Here is a 10,766-nt window from a genome sequence, read left to right as displayed (position 1 = left end):
CTCCAGCATGGCAGTTGATCTCCTGTATTTCAGATGGATTCTTTACCACCAAGCCACGCAAATGGGAAGCCCATTTTGCATATAACAAGAAGAAAGCCCAAGGAGAGTCAGGGCACTTGAGTGACAGAATCTGTCTCAAAAAAGGAGATGGGAGCTCAGCAAATACTGACTTCACCCACTGAAAAAGGTGATGATTATTATGTGCAAAACTTTTTTTCTTAAAACATTGTTATTTTTACAATTTAGTGTTTTGGGGGGAAAGGGCTGGATTTAAAGTCCAACATGTACTGTTACTAAAGTACATTTGGGTCCCCTCCCCTGCTCACAGTGAAGTCAATCTACTAACACTCAGTTCAGTTCAGTCGCTCAGTTGTGTCCGACTCTTTACGACCCCATGAATCGCAGCACGCCAGGCCTCCCTGTCTATCACCAACTCCCAGAGTTTATTCAAACTCATGCCCATCAAATCAGTGATGCCATCCGGCCATCTCATCCTCTGTTGTCCCCTTCTCCTCCTGACCCCAATCCCTCCCAGCATCAGGGTCTTTTCCAATGAGTCAACTCTTTGCATGAGGTGGCCAAAGTACTGGAGTTTCAGCTTCAGCATCAGTCCTTCCAATGAACACCCAGGACTGATCTCCTTTAGGATGGACTGGTTGGATCTCCTTGCAGTCCAAGGGACTCTCAAGAGTCTTCTCCAACACCACAGTTCAAAAGCATCAATTTTTCGGCGCTCAGCTTTCTTCACAGTCCAACTCTCACATACATACATGACCACTGGAAAAACCATAGCCTTGACCAGACGGACCTTTGATGGCCACAGAAATGGAAAAGGTCAGTTTTCATTCCAATCCCTAAGAAAGGCAATGCCGAAGAATGCTCAAACTACTAACACTAGATTGTGGTAAATGAAAGTGTGGCAGTTGTTGTGGGGTCTTGTATGAGGAGTCCATGACAGCTAATACTCAAAAAGTCTGAGCTCCCCAATGGGTTTCAGCAAAACATTTTTAAAGGCCAGGTAAATGAGTGGCATCCAAGAGTACATAATCAATTAATGCACAATTCTCTGGTTGGTTGATGGTGAGATAACAGAGTGGTGTCACAGGGGCTGACATGATCAATCCTTGGGCACCAGAGATCTGCAGGCAACATGCTCATGGTCATCAAATCATTAATTTCTGGGTTACGGGAGGAGACAAGATGATAGAGTAGGACTTGAGCTCACCTGCTCTCACAAAGACATCAAAATCACAACTAACAGCCGAATAATCATTGACAAAAAAGATTGAAACCTATCAGAAAGTTATTCTACATTCAAAGACAAAGAAGAAGCCACAAGGGGATGCTGGGAGGAGTGTTTCTATGATATAATCAAACCCCATACCTGCCAGTTGGGTGACCCACACACTAGAAAATTATGACATCACAGAAGTTCTCCCACATGAGTGAGAATTCTGAATCCCACTCCTGGGCATATATCCAGAGAAAAATATGGTCTGAAAGGATACTTGCACCTCAGTATTCATTGAAGTACTATTTACCACAGCCAAGACATGGAAGCAACCTAAATGTCAATCGACAAAGAGATGGATAAGGAAGATGTAATATATACATACAATGGAATATTTCTCAGTCATTTAAAAGAATGAAATAATGCCATTTGCAGCACGTGGTTGGACCTAGATATTAGCATACTAAGTCAGACAGAGAAATAGAAATGCATATGTTAATAATATCCCTTATATGCAGAATTTTAAAAGACATGATACAAATGAATTTGTTTACAAAACAGACTCACAGACTTAGAGAACTCATGGTTATGGGGCCAGGGTAGGGAAAGGGGAGAAGGAGATAGTTGGAGAGTTTGGGATTGACGTGTACACACTGCTATATTTAAAATGGATAACCAGCAAGGACCTACTGTATAGTATAGGGAATTCTGCTCAGTGTTATATGGCAGCCTGGGTGGGAGGGAAGTTTGGCGGGGGTGGCGGGTGGCGGGAACTGCTACATGTATATGTGTGACTGAATCACTTTGCTGTGCATCTGAAATTATCACAACATTGTTACTCAGATATCCTTGCATGCTCAGTTGCTTAGTTGTGTCTGACTTTACAGCCTTGTGGATTGTACCCTGTCAGGTTGCTCTGTCCATAGGATTATCCAGACAAGAAGAGTGGAGTGGGTTGCCATTTCCTCCTCCAGGGGATCTTTCTGACCCAGGTATTGAACCTGCATCTCAGGACATATCCTGCATTGGCAGGCAGATTCTTTACCCCTGAGCCACTTGGGAAGCCCAGGCACCCCAATACAATGTAAAAAGTTAAAAGAATAAATAAATAAAAATGGAATCACCATGCAATTCAGCAACCATAATATATAACTTATGTGGGAAAAGAATCTGAAAGAAAATGGATATACATATATATAATTGAACCATTTTGCTGTATACCTGAAACTCACACAATATTGTAAATCAGCCATGCTCCAATATAAAATAAAAGTAAAATTTTTAAAAGTACTTAATTTCTTCCATTTGAGGGGGGTTTAGCGTCTGTAAAACAATTCAGGAAATGTGCATCAGATACTATTTTCTAAGTACTTAGAGGAGAAGCTAAAGCAGATGATATGGGCGAGGGGTCTGTCTTGAGAAGGTCCCATAGGTTTCCACTCTATTAAAATGTGATTTTGGATATCAGCACCTCTATGACTGGTTGTGTGAAACTAGACAACTTTACCTCCCTGAGCTTCAGTGTCCCCATTTCAAATAAGACAATAATATTTACTTCAGTATATGGTTGTCATTCATTGAGATGCTGCCTGTGAAAGAGTAAGGTCAGAAACTACCCTAGAGCAGGGCATTAAGAGCACATGATGTACAAGCTTCCAGATGTACAAGCTGGACTTAGAAAAGGCAGAGGAACCAGAGATCAAATTGCCAACTTTCGTTGGATCATTGAAAAAGCAACAGAATTCCAGAAACACATCTACTTCTTCTTCATTGACTATGCTGAAGCCTTTGACTGTGAGGCAGTTTTTTTTTTTTTTTTCCCCACAAAAAACTGTGGAAAATTCTTCAAGAGATGGGAATACCAGATCACCTTGATTGCCTCCTGAAAAACCTGTATGCAGATAAAGAAGCAAAAGTTAGAACCAGACATGGAACAACAGACTGGTTCCAAATAGGGAAAGAAGTACATCAAGGCTGTATACTGTCACCCTGCTTATTTAACTTATATGCAGAGTACATCATGAGAAACGCTGGACTGGAAGAAGCACAAGCTGGGATCAAGATTGCAGGGAGAAATAGCAATAACCTCAGGTATGGAGATGACACCACTCTTATGGCAGAAAGCAAAGAGGAACTAAAGAGCCTCTTGATGAAAGTGAAAGAGGAGAGTGAAAAAGCTTGCTTAGAACTCAACATTCAAAACACTAAGATCACAGCATCCGGTCCCATCACTTCATGCCAAATACATGGGGAAACAATGGAAACATTGAAGACTTTATTTTCTTGGGCTCCAAAATCACTGCAGATGGTAACTGCAGCCATAAAATTAAAAGATGTTTGCTCCTTGGAAGAAAATATATGATAAACCTAGAAAGCATATTAAAAAGCAGAGACATTGTTTTGCTGACAAATGTCCATCTAGTCAAAGCTATGGTTTTTAAAGCAGTCATGCATGGACGTGATAGTTGGACCGTAAAGAAGGCTGAGCACCAAAGAACTGATGCTTTTGAACTGTGGTATTGGAGAAGACTCTTGAGAGTCCCTTGGACTACAAGGAGATCCAACAAGTCTATCCTAAAGGAAATCAATTCTGAATATTCATTGGAAGGACTAATGTTGAAGCTGAAACTCCAATACTTTGGCCACTGATGCAAAGAGCCCACTCATTAGAAAAGACCCTGATGCTGGGAAAGATTGAAGGCATAAGGAGAGGGGATGACAGAGGATGAGATGGTTGGATGACATCACCAACTCAATGGACATGAGTCTGAGCAATTTCTGAGAGATGTTGAAGGACAGGGAAGCTTGGCGTGCTACAGTCCATGGGGGTGCAATGAATCAGACACAACTGAGCAACTGAACAACAACAACAAGAACACATGTGGGCTTCCCTGGTGGCTCAGACTGTCATAGATCTGCCTGCAAAGCAGGAGACCCAGGTTTGATCCCTGGGCTGGGAAAATCCCCTGGAGAAGGGAATGGCTACCCACTCCAGTATTCTTGCCTGGAGAATTTCATGAACAGAAGAGCCTGGCAGGCTACAGTCCATGGGGTCACAAAGAGTCAGACACGACTGATGGACTAACACATTTCACTTTCAAGAACACATGTATTGGATGTAAACTACAATTCTGGGAGGTAGATATTTTGTAACTTCCATTTTATATCTAGATAAGGAAATAGTTTCAATTGAATTAAATTCCTTCTTCCATATTGCTCAGATAGGAAGCAGTTGAGCAGAGGCTCAAACTCTGGACTACTGATTTTGAGTATTGGCTCCTTTCCACATGCTCTGTGTTTCTTTTCAAAAGCTTTCCTGGGGCTGTCCCTGAAAAAGGAGCTATAGAATAATTAGAGGGTCCCTGAGGATTTATTCATGATCTCCCCAGAGAAAGGATCAAATATGGTCATTCAGCAGATTATGAGCCTACAAGGCAAAACTCAAACTACTTAGCATCTGTTAACTAAAAATTGTCACCTGCCATTAGAAGGATTAGGTCATTAGCCATCCTAGTTGCTGACCTTCAACATACCTGGAAAGGAGTTCAGGGTGAAGATCAGGAATGAGACACTCTGTTTTGGGGGAAACTGGCAGAACAGGCTTTCAGACAGCCAGATATTTTCAGAAAATGATTTTATGAGCCCAAATTCCTGTATCTCCTCATATCTAGGAAAGCACTGAAATCGTTAATGGAGATACCTGCTCCTCGTGACTAGCAGGAACTTTCTGCAAAAATGTGTGCTTGGCTGTAACTATCCCCCTTCACTATAATCATATGTCTTGACCTTTCCTTCTACCTCTTTGGGGGTTTCCCTGGTGGCTCAGACTGTAAAGGATCCACTTGCAATCGGAGACCTGTGTTCAATCCCTGAATCGGGAAGATCCCCTGGAGAAGAGAATGGCTACCCATACCAGTATTCTTGCCTGGAGAATTCCATGGGCAGAGAAGCCTGGTAGGCTACAATCAATGGGGTCTCAAAGAGTCGGACACAACTGAGGACTAATCCTTTCACCTTCTACCTCTTTGGAGGAATTTCCCAGAGCTATCTAAAATGCTGTCTCCAAGGCCATAGTCCTCCTTTTGCTCCGAGTAAGACTTAAATAAAAACTCTCACATTGTCCATTTTTTCAGCTAACAAATCTTATTAAAGACATTCCATGGTCTTGCTTTTACCTACTTTTCCAGATAACTTCCTTGATGCTTCATTACCTTGTATTTTGAGCTCATTACACTAAACTTGCATTTCCCAAAATATACCTGCTGTTTTGGACCCCTGGATTTTTTCAGGCTGCAAAACTTTCCTTTTTTTCCTCCACCATTTTCCTCCAAGTTAATTATTATTCTCCATAATTCAGTTTAGGTGTTATCTCCTGTAAGATTTCTCTGACCTTCTTAGGCCAAATTGAAGGCACCCTCTCTTTGTACCTAGTAAACTGACCAAACTTTATCATTGTACCAGTCATGCTAAAGTATAGATTTTGGTTTATAGTTCTTAGCTACATAACTTTTTAATGGAAATTTTGCTGCAAGAAACAAGCCTATTCAAATTATCTTAAGGCCACGTTGAAATAAAAAAAAAAAAAAGAATAAATAGTGCTCAGGTCAGGATTGAGACCCTCCCAAGGACCAAAGCAAAAGGAATTCATGGACATCTGTATTCTACCATTTACACAATTCAAAGGCCAACTCCCTTAGAGTTTGTTCCTTTGATTCAAATCTTTATGAAACTGACTCACAGTATCTACCCATAGACCAACAGCAGTGCCCAGAAGAGGGAATAAGCTATTATCAACGTGAACACCTGACCCTTTCCATCATCAGCGATGTGGGATGTTTCCAAGAAGTAGTGTGCAGGCTGGACAGGGATGTGACCATGTAAACTAGAGATGGAGAGCTTCTCAGGAACAGGGACAGTATCTTAACCACCTTTATATTCCCCTTGGGTAGTTCAGTGGAAGATCAATGCAAACACTCCATAAACATAAATAATGAGAGAGATGACTTTTATCATTCAGGAATCCTTCAGTCTTCCTTAACCCTCCTACCCCTGCATCTCCAAATAGATAAGACCTTGAGTTACAAGAGATTAGTTTCATTTGACCATCAAGCAGGCATGCTCACTCAGCAATTTTTAAATGCAAATCCAATTGTGGATTGCTCACAAGGTAATTGTGCCTTATTTACTTCTTTTTTTGTAAGAATTGACTAGAATGCAATTCCAAAGGATAATGACCACAGCCAGTTATATTAAAATGTCAGATATAAAGTAGAAGTAATTATCTGTCCTTCAAGAAAGTCTTGATGTATGGAGCCAAAAGCCCATTATATACTCCATTCATCAACATTTATTCAATACTTACTATGTACACAAATATTGTAAAAATGCATAGGACGCTTTCAAAGAAAGGTTAAGACCAGCTTCTGTTCAGAGCAAATATAGGGCAAGGTAAATAGAATAGATTGTTTGTGACCATGAAATAGATTATAGTTAATGAACTCACACTGCTATCATTGTATACTAAGTATTTGAAAGAATAGGAGGAGTTAGCTTTAAAAAAATTAAACAGAAAAACAGTACTTTAATAAGTACCCAACCACTGTGCATTACATTCTAGGCATTTGGTTTATTCCTGAGGATTTTGTATTCTTTGGCAGGACAATGGATAATCAGCAAACATGATAATTTCATATAGATGAGTTATGTGAAAAATAGAATAAGATGATTCAATAAAAGTGATCCAGTGCTTTAACTTGGTTTCTTTAGATAAGGTAGTCAGGAATGGCTTCTCTGAGCTGTATCTTCCCTGATAAGCAGAAGCTAGACATTAAAAAGTGTCCAAGCTCAAGAAATAGCAAATACAAAGTACCTGAGAAATGAATGAGGTTAGTGTTCAAGGAAAAGAAAGAAGACTCATGAGGCTGTCGTGAGAACAGAGAAGAAAAGTGATAAAGATGGATTCTGGCAATAGCCAGCACATGTACAATTTTTAGGACACAGGAAGAAGGTTGCACTGTTTTGTTTTTTGTTTTTTGTTTTTGATGAAGCAGAACATCATTGGAGGGCATTAGGCAGGAAAGTGGCTTGACATATTTTTAGAAATATCGCCATAATTGCCATGGAGAGAAAAAAATTATGAATGAGAGGAGTTAAAAATTCCAACTGAAAAGAAAAATGATTTATTTTGAACTTACCAATGAGAGATTGGTGGGAAAAAAATCATGGAACTATTTTAGAATTTAGGCTTAAGCAAATGAATAGGTGGTGCCATTAACTGTGATGAAGAGGACTTTAGTGGAAAAATCAACATTTCATATTGGGGCAGATGAAGTTTGAGATATCACCTAGAAATACCAAGTAAAGAGTGATTTTTTAAAAAAAAAGTGACTGTAGCTCAGAGCAAGGTTAAGGTAAAATATTTGACATATAGATGATATGCAAAGTCATGGAATTATAATTATCCTCAAGTGCCTACAGAAAGATGTGTGCATGCTCAGTCTCTCAAGTCATGTCTGACTTTTTGTGACCCCATGGACTGTAGCTCACCACGATCCTCTGTAGATGGGATTTCCCAGGCAAGAATACTGGAAAGGGTTGCCACTTTCTCCTCCAGGAGATCTTCCCTATCCAGGGATTGAACGAGCATCTCTGGCAGCTCCTGCATTGGCAGGAGGGTGCTTTACCGCTAAGTCACCTGGGAAGCTCCACAGAAAGATGAAGTAGATTTATTTGCAGTTGTTGCCCAGCAATGATATCAGATACTAGTTGCTTGATAAAACATTTTGAAAATACAAATGTCTTTTTTCTGTTCCAAGCATTTTTGACTTAGTAGGTCTGGGATTTCTATCCATGGTGCAACCAACTATGTGTATGTTTTTTGTTAATCTCCTCAGGTGAATCTAAGATTGAGACTTACTGCTTTAAGGGCAGAGTCATGATAAGTGAATAAAGTTAACATCTTCTGGTGCTTCAGTGAGGATTAGAGAAGCCATTTTAGAACTGCTGTGTTAGCAGTAGAGGGCTTGAACTAAAATACAGTTTGGATAACATTTCTTTGTCTCGGTTCTCCAACTCAAAATTGCCAAATTATTTTGGCTGTTACTTTGCAGCTTCTCGCGTAGTGCACGTGGCCACCCTATGATAGCCTATCATTCCCTCTGTATACATTCTATATAGGTAAAATGAAGGAATTATGCAAAAGTTTTAATGCAGGAGCTGACAAACTTTCTTTAAAGGATCAGAGAGTAACATTTTAGGCTTTGTGAACTACACAGTCTCTGAAGACACCATAATTCTGCCCTCATAGTGAGGAAACAGCCATAACAATATGTAAATTAAAAATTGTAGATGTGTTCCAATAAAACTTTATTTAAAAATCAGAAAGTGAACAAGTTTTGGCTGTGGGCCATAGTTTGACAACTGCTGATCTTATGTATGGTGTGAGACATGATAGAGGTCTCCAGTGGTACAGCGTGTACACAGATGATGGTGAAAGCTGGGATTTATCTGCACCACCTTTTCATTGCTCTTCGGTGCTATACTCTATAAAATTTTGGCAGCAGGAAATAAGAACATAAGCTTACATAGCCAACTTCAAATTGAAGATTATGGCTGCATTTCTTCTCCGGATCACGCTCTCACTGCATAATGCAGGCTATGGATTACTGTCACATTAGGAAAAGGTTTGAACCTGGGAGGTGTTGCACTACTTTGATGTATTACTCTTAGTTATGTGACTTGGACAAGTTATTTAGTTTCATAAGTTCATGTTCTTCTTCAGCAAATTACGGGTAAAAATAGGGCCTATATTATTGGCTTATTGTGATGAATAAATTATAAAATAAATGATAGGCACTGCAGTCTCTAGCAGAGCAAAGATTCTCAAGTCATAATTAGATGTGGAATACAATTGTACATTCACACATATAAGGTCATAAGTAGAGATATTGGTTTATGAATAAACATAGAAGTATGGGAACCAAGGTAGACACGGATGCATGAATACGGAAAGAAAAATCTCCTGGCCACTGGAAGTGCTCAAGTGGAGACTGGATATTCATTATTTGTAAAAATTAAACCAGGAAATCCTCTGAACTTCTGATTTTATATTTGCAAACTAAGGGTAGAATCAGGATACCTAGATGCTGCTTACCACTTTCTTTTTTTTTTTTTTTTTTTTTTTTTTTATTAGTTGGAGGCTAATTACTTCACAACATTTCAGTGGGTTTTGTCATACATTGATATGAATCAGCCATAGATTTACACCTATTCCCCATCCCGATCCCCCCTCCCACCTCCCTCTCCACCCGATTCCTCTGGGTCTTCCCAGTGCACCAGGCCCGAGCCCTTGTCTCATGCATCCCACCTGGGTGGGTGATCTTGTTTCACCATAGATAGTAACATGCTGTTCTTTTGAAACATCCCACCCTCACCTTCTCCCACAGAGTTCAAAAGCTGCTGTATTTCTCGTTGCTCTTTTTCTGTTTTGCATTATAGGTTATCTTTTTACCATCTTTCTAAATTCCATAATATGTGTTAGATGCTGTAATGTTCTTATCTTTCTTGCCTTACTTCACTCTGTATAGGGGCTCCATTTCATCCATTCTCATTAGCGGGACTGGGCAAATGAATCCTTTTGACGGCTGCTCCCACCCGAAAAGAGTTGTTTTAAAATCCATGGTGTATATGTACCACAGCTTCCTATCCATTCATCTGCTGATGGGCATCTAGGTTGCTTCCATGTCCTGGCTATTATAAACAGTGCTGCGATGAACATTGGGGTGCACGTGTCTCTTTCAGATCTGGTTTCCTCAGTGTTGTATGCCCAGAAGTGGGATTGCTGGGTCATATGGCAGTTCTATTTCCAGTTTTTTAAGAAATCTCCACACTGTTTTCCATAGCGGCTGTACTAGTTTGCATTCCCACCAACAGTGTAAGAGGTTCCCTTTTCTCCACACCCTCTCCAGCATTTATTGCTTGTAGACTTTTGGATAGCAGCCATCCTGACTGGCGTGTAATGGTACCTCATTGTGGTTTTGATTTGCATTTCTCTGATAATGAGTGATGTTGAGCATCTTTTAATGTGTTTGTTAGCCATCTGTATGTCTTCTTGGAGAAATGTCTGTTAGTTCTTTGGCCCATTTTTTGATTGGGTCATTTATTTTTCTGGAATTGAGGTGCAGGAGTTGCTTGTATATTTTTGAGATTTATCCTTTGTCTGTTTCTTCATTTGCTATTATTTTCTCCCAATCTGAGGGCTGTCTTTTCACCTTACTTATAGTTTCCTTTGTAGTGAAAAGCTTTTAAGTTTCATTAGGTCCCATTTGTTTAGTTTTGCTTTTATTTCCAATATTCTGGGAGGTGGGTCATAGAGGATCCTGCTGTGATTTATGTCAGAGAGTGTTTGCCTATGTTCTCCTCTAGGAGTTTTATAGTTTCTGGTCTTACATTTAGATCTTTAACCCATTTTTAGCTTATTTTTGTGTATGGTGTTAGAACACGTTCTAGTTTCATTCTTTTACAAGTGGTTGACCAG

The sequence above is a fragment of the Cervus canadensis genome, chromosome 2 (genome assembly GCF_019320065.1).
Source record: "Cervus canadensis isolate Bull #8, Minnesota chromosome 2, ASM1932006v1, whole genome shotgun sequence".
Classification (NCBI taxonomy): domain Eukaryota; kingdom Metazoa; phylum Chordata; class Mammalia; order Artiodactyla; family Cervidae; genus Cervus; species Cervus canadensis.
The sequence above is the reverse complement of the archived record's forward strand: the minus strand, read 5'-3'. Positions refer to the sequence as shown.